We start from the raw sequence: 6,000 nt of genomic DNA on the forward strand, positions 1-6,000 counted from the left end.
GGCCCCACCAGCTCAAGGGAAGAAGGCTCTTGCAGATGAAGATCTTCTCTTGTCGTGTGGAGAAAAGTGGTGAGACGCTGCAGCAGGGCTTCACCAGTGGTTAAGTCGTTGCAGATGTCTTTGGCTTCTCTCCTCTTCAGCTTCTTATTTCCAGTGGCAACGTCTTGCTCTTCCAGTCCTCAGGACCCTGCTTTTATGCAAAAGGAGCCCCATTCATACAGCCTAGCTGTCACTCACACAGTGGAGTGGTCATCTTGGCGGGAGACCTTCCAGCCTATCAGGATAGAGTGCGACATGGGTTGCAGAGGCAACCCTGTCCAGGGGTCCTACTCCCCCTGCCACACAATGGGTCTACCCCAGACTCAGTGGCGCCGAAAGGAGGGCTTCTTGGCAGAAGCCCGCCAAAAGGCCGAACAAAGGATCCCCGACCTGGGTTGGGAGTTTAGAGAAAGACACAAGAAAGAAGTTATATTAAAGTTCTGGCAAATAAAACCTACCGGAGCGAAGTTAATATTAAAATGCACCGGCGGTATGTTAGAGGCTGTCAGAAAAAGTGGTAGCCTCGAACAATGGGAAAATCCCATAGGGAAATATTCGCAGTCGAATATTTATGGTAGTAACCACTGCCACCAGCCAGAAACCTTTGAGAGCGGGACTGTATGTACCCTCTCGAAAATGAACATAGGGGAATAACTATTAACCCCTTCCAGTACCTCCATAGTAAGATGGGTTGTACTGTTTTAGTTCATAGGATTTGACTAGTAAAGTCAATGGGGACTTTACATGCCCTGGGAGACAGTAGTCAGTCCCAGGGTATGGAGTCTATGTTTGGGGGTCGCTGCAACACCCCTTTGTCACTGCTCTGAGGGTGCTGTGTAACACATGTGAATAAAGATGGTTCCTATGGGGTTGAGAAAGATCCCATAGGCATTAAACACAAAAATAGCCTAGAAAACACATAGCAAAAATGCCTAGGAGTGGGAAAAAGAGTCTCACTCTTAGCAGGAAAAAAGAAACAAACCCTACAAATCCAGCAAAGCTGCTGGGGGACTCTATAGGTAAGGGAAATTAGGCATAGAATGAAAATTCTCCCTAACACCTCCTCTGTCTTTCCGCCCCTGTCAGAGAAATTCCCTGCTAGCCTCCTGGTACCTCTGCCACCACGGCCCACCGCACAGACCTCCTCCGCCTTGGCTGGGCGCACTCCCTCTTCCATTCTGGACGACGTACCTCAGACACTTCTTGGCAGCGAGCCAGTTCTAGGATACGAGGCAAGGTGATTCCAGGCTCCCGCAGCACCTGTCTGCGTAGTTTCCCCGACGAGTAACCTTGGATCAGCTGATTCCTGACCATTGTATCAGGATTGTCCCAGGCACGCCACTGATAGCTGCCTGAGACGGCCATAGAAGGTGTCCAGGCCTCATTATAACTCAGGCGGTCCGGAAATAACGGTGGCGGTAAACCCGCCGCCACCGTTGTTTCCGGACCGCCTGATCCCGACTCCTGCAGGCGGGAGGTGATGTTCCCGCCAGGTCTGACCTATGGGAATGGGGATTAACACCATTCCGCCTACGTGATTCCCGGAAAACCGGGGTTGTAATGCCCCGGTAATTCCAGGAATCACGGAGGCGGAAGGGTAATACGAGTCCGGCGGTAACCAGGCAGTTTGACCGCCGCGGTTACCGCCGGACTCGTAATGAGGCCCATAGTCTGCATTTGCCAAAGAAAGGAAATAGTCATAAAGAGCCGTCTTCACTGCACCATTGGAGGCATCTGTTGGTTGGAGAGAGTCAAATATTTCATGTGCCACAGGCCCTGCAGAGTACAATAGGGTCGCCAATTTGATGTCCTCGTTGGTCTCCATGGTGACTTGAAGTACATGTCGAGGCAATCAATCCACCGCTTCCACCTAGGTCCCAGGCTGGATGGAGGGCCAGACACGTCACATTCAGGGATTGGCTGTAGTGCCCCTGGAGGTCTCATCTTGGCCATGGTTGAGGCACAGGTAGGGGCAGAGTGTGGATCACAGGTGGAGGCTGGACCTGGGGCACGGCTGGGCTACTGGCTGAGCCCCAGCTTGTTCAACCTGATCATTCATGGGTTAAGCGCAGGAGCACCCCTCCTTGGATGACTAAGGGGCCGCAAATCACCCAGACAGTCTGAAAAACTGCAGGCCTTCTTGATCTTCAAACTTCCACACCAGTCTAGGATGCAGTGTAAGCTACACAAACATGGTCCAGTCACAAACAGCCAGCCAATGTGATGAAAAGTGGGCCTCAGGCAAAGCAGGAAGTGTCCAGAAATGGAGCCAGGGAGGCCTAGGGGATTACCAAGGAAAATAGCAGGCTTCCCCCAGCACCTCACCTTAACTCGACGAAATTCCCATCAAAAATCGAAATGTCCGATATCTGATGGGCTGTGCGTGCCGAAACAGCTGCCCGCTGTCTGTATGTCCAAAAATCAGACCTGGATGGCATGTGGGAGCCCCTCCGGAACGCCGCGATCATCCTAGGCCTCATCAACAAAACGGCCGCCAGCCGCGTGGTCCACACCCTCTCCGCAGCACGGAACGAGAAAATTGCATACCTCGTTCGACATGAAAAATTAAACTTCCATTCACCGCCAGGCATGACTCCAGTCACGTCGCCACTGCTGTGGGGCGCTCTGCAGCCCCGCGATATCCCGTGATACTCCCACCCGCCAGAGACTCAAAACCAGAGACGTCTGTTTGGTTCAGCCTCCCCGATTGCACTGACAGCTGGGGCACGGCCCCTTTATTTAAAGGCACACGGCGGAGTGTAACGTCACTCCGCCGCGTGCTGAAGCCCTTAAAGCGGCAGCACCACAACACAGACCCAGACCGTGGCCTGGGGCACCCAGCCCGTCAGAGCCAGAGTTGCCCGGCAGGGGGTCCGGAGAACAGCTGCAGAGTTGCCTGGCAGGGGCTCTGCTGAATACCAGTGGAGGGAGGTAGTGTTACCCGTCAGGTACACTGTCACAGTAGAGGGCCCAGCAGGCAGGCCCACTGCCTGCTATGCAGCACCAGCATCACGCTGCAGCAATAACCACACCGCAGTCATGAGTCTGTTGGTATCGACTGACGAGCCGGAAATGGCTCATCCCTTTTATTCAGTAAGTCAGATGATCACAGACATATGACATTAGCATGAGCCCTAGGAGGGACTCATTCTCTCAAAAAGGGTGGCACACCACACTCCTCCTTTTCCATAACAAACAAACAAATGGCAAGCATGACTGGACATCCAATCAATTAACAGTCAGACACAGTCACACTTGGAATCCAGGTGCAAACAATAGTCACGTGCGTTGGGACTCAGGTTAGCATACTTTGCTAGTTTCAAACATGAAACATACACTGAGCGTTGGTACACGCTTTAGGGTGACGGTCAGGGTTGGTGGACTGCTGGTCACATTGTTGGAAATTCCACATTTGAAAAACCCTTTATTAAACTGGGTGAGTGGAACCTGAACCACTGAATGACACCATTGTTAGCTCCTGGCACAATTTAAAACAGGCCCACAATATGCAGGAGCACAACTTCACATGACATTTTAGCTGAGGCCACTTTCAGCATGTCCTGTCCAGGGTCTGCAGGCTCCCAGCATTGATATGGATGGCTACTGAGTCCACTTTAAGCATGTCCAGGGTCTGCAGGCTCCCAGCATTGATATGGATGGCTACTGAGTCCATTTTAAGCATGTCCAGAGTCTGCAGGCTCCCAGCATTTATACAGATGGATACTGAGGCCATTTTAAGCATGTCCAGAGTCTGCAGGCTCCCAGGATTGATATGGATGGATACTGAGGCCATTTTAAGCATGTCCAGTGTCTGCAGGCTCCCAGCATTGATATGGATGGCTACTGAGTCCACTTTAAGCGTGTCCAGGGTCTGCAGGCTCCCAGCATTGATAAGGATGGCGAATGAAAATGGCTACTGAGGCCATTTTAAGCGTGTCCAGGGTCTGCAGGCTCCCAGCATTTATAAGCATGGCTACTGAGGCCACTTTAACCATGTCCAGGGTCTGCAGGCTCCCAGCATTGATATGGATGGCTACTGAGTCCACTTTAAGCATGTCCACGGTCTGCAGGCTCCCAGCATTGATATGGATGGCTACTGAGGCCACTTTAAGCATGTCCAGGGTCTGCAGGCTCCCAACATTTATACGGATGGCTACTGAGTCCATTTTAAGCATGTCCAGGGTCTGCAGGCTCCCAGCATTTATACGGATGGATACTGAGGCCATTTTAAGCATGTCCAGGGTCTGCAGGCTCCCAGCATTGATACGGATGGCTACTGAGGCCATTTTAAGCATGTCCAGGGTCTGCAGGCTCCCAGCATTGATACGGATGGCTACTGAGGCCATTTTAAGCATGTCCAGAGTCTGCAGGCTCCCAGCATTGATACGGATGGCTACTGAGTCCACTTTAAGCATGTCCAGAGTCTGCAGGCTCCCAGCATTGATACGGATGGCTACTGAGTCCACTTTAAGCATGTCCAGGGTCTGCAGGCTCCCAGCGTTTATTTGGATGGCTACTGAGTCCACTTTAAGCATGTCCAGGGTCTGCAGGCTCCCAGCATTTATACGGATGGATACTGAGGCCATTTTAAGCATGTCCAGGGTCTGCAGGCTCCCAGCATTTATACGGATGGATACTGAGGCCATTTTAAGCATGTCCAGGGTCTGCAGGCTCCCAGCATTGATACGGATGGATACTGAGGCCATTTTAAGCATGTCCAGGGTCTGCAGGCTCCCAGCATTGATACGGATGGCTACTGAGTCCACTTTAAGCATTTCCAGGGTCTGCAGGCTCCCAGCATTGATATGGATGGCTACTGAGTCCATTTTAAGCATGTCCAGAGTCTGCAGGCTCCCAGCATTTATACAGATGGATACTGAGGCCATTTTAAGCATGTCCAGAGTCTGCAGGCTCCCAGGATTGATATGGATGGATACTGAGGCCATTTTAAGCATGTCCAGTGTCTGCAGGCTCCCAGCATTGATATGGATGGCTACTGAGTCCACTTTAAGCATGTCCAGGGTCTGCAGGCTCCCAGCATTGATAAGGATGGCGAATGAAAATGGCTACTGAGGCCATTTTAAGCGTGTCCAGGGTCTGCAGGCTCCCAGCATTTATAAGCATGGCTACTGAGGCCACTTTAACCATGTCCAGGGTCTGCAGGCTCCCAGCATTGATATGGATGGCTACTGAGTCCACTTTAAGCATGTCCACGGTCTGCAGGCTCCCAGCATTGATATGGATGGCTACTGAGGCCACTTTAAGCATGTCCAGGGTCTGCAGGCTCCCAACATTTATACGGATGGCTACTGAGTCCATTTTAAGCATGTCCAGGGTCTGCAGGCTCCCAGCATTTATACGGATGGATACTGAGGCCATTTTAAGCATGTCCAGGGTCTGCAGGCTCCCAGCATTGATACGGATGGCTACTGAGGCCATTTTAAGCATGTCCAGGGTCTGCAGGCTCCCAGCATTGATACGGATGGCTACTGAGGCCATTTTAAGCATGTCCAGAGTCTGCAGGCTCCCAGCATTGATATGGATGGCTACTGAGTCCACTTTAAGCATGTCCAGAGTCTGCAGGCTCCCAGCATTGATATGGATGGCTACTGAGTCCACTTTAAGCATGTCCAGGGTCTGCAGGCTCCCAGCGTTTATTTGGATGGCTACTGAGTCCACTTTAAGCATGTCCAGGGTCTGCAGGCTCCCAGCATTTATACGGATGGATACTGAGGCCATTTTAAGCATGTCCAGGGTCTGCAGGCTCCCAGCATTTATACGGATGGATACTGAGGCCATTTTAAGCATGTCCAGGGTCTGCAGGCTCCCAGCATTGATATGGATGGATACTGAGGCCATTTTAAGCAAGTCCAGGGTCTGCAGGCTCCCAGCATTTATACGGATGGATACTGAGGCCATTTTAAGCATGTCCAGGGTCTGCAGGATCCCAGCATTTATACG

This window comes from Ambystoma mexicanum, chromosome 13 (assembly GCF_040938575.1).
Source record: "Ambystoma mexicanum isolate Mex_15411 chromosome 13, UKY_AmexF1_1, whole genome shotgun sequence".
NCBI lineage: Eukaryota > Metazoa > Chordata > Amphibia > Caudata > Ambystomatidae > Ambystoma > Ambystoma mexicanum.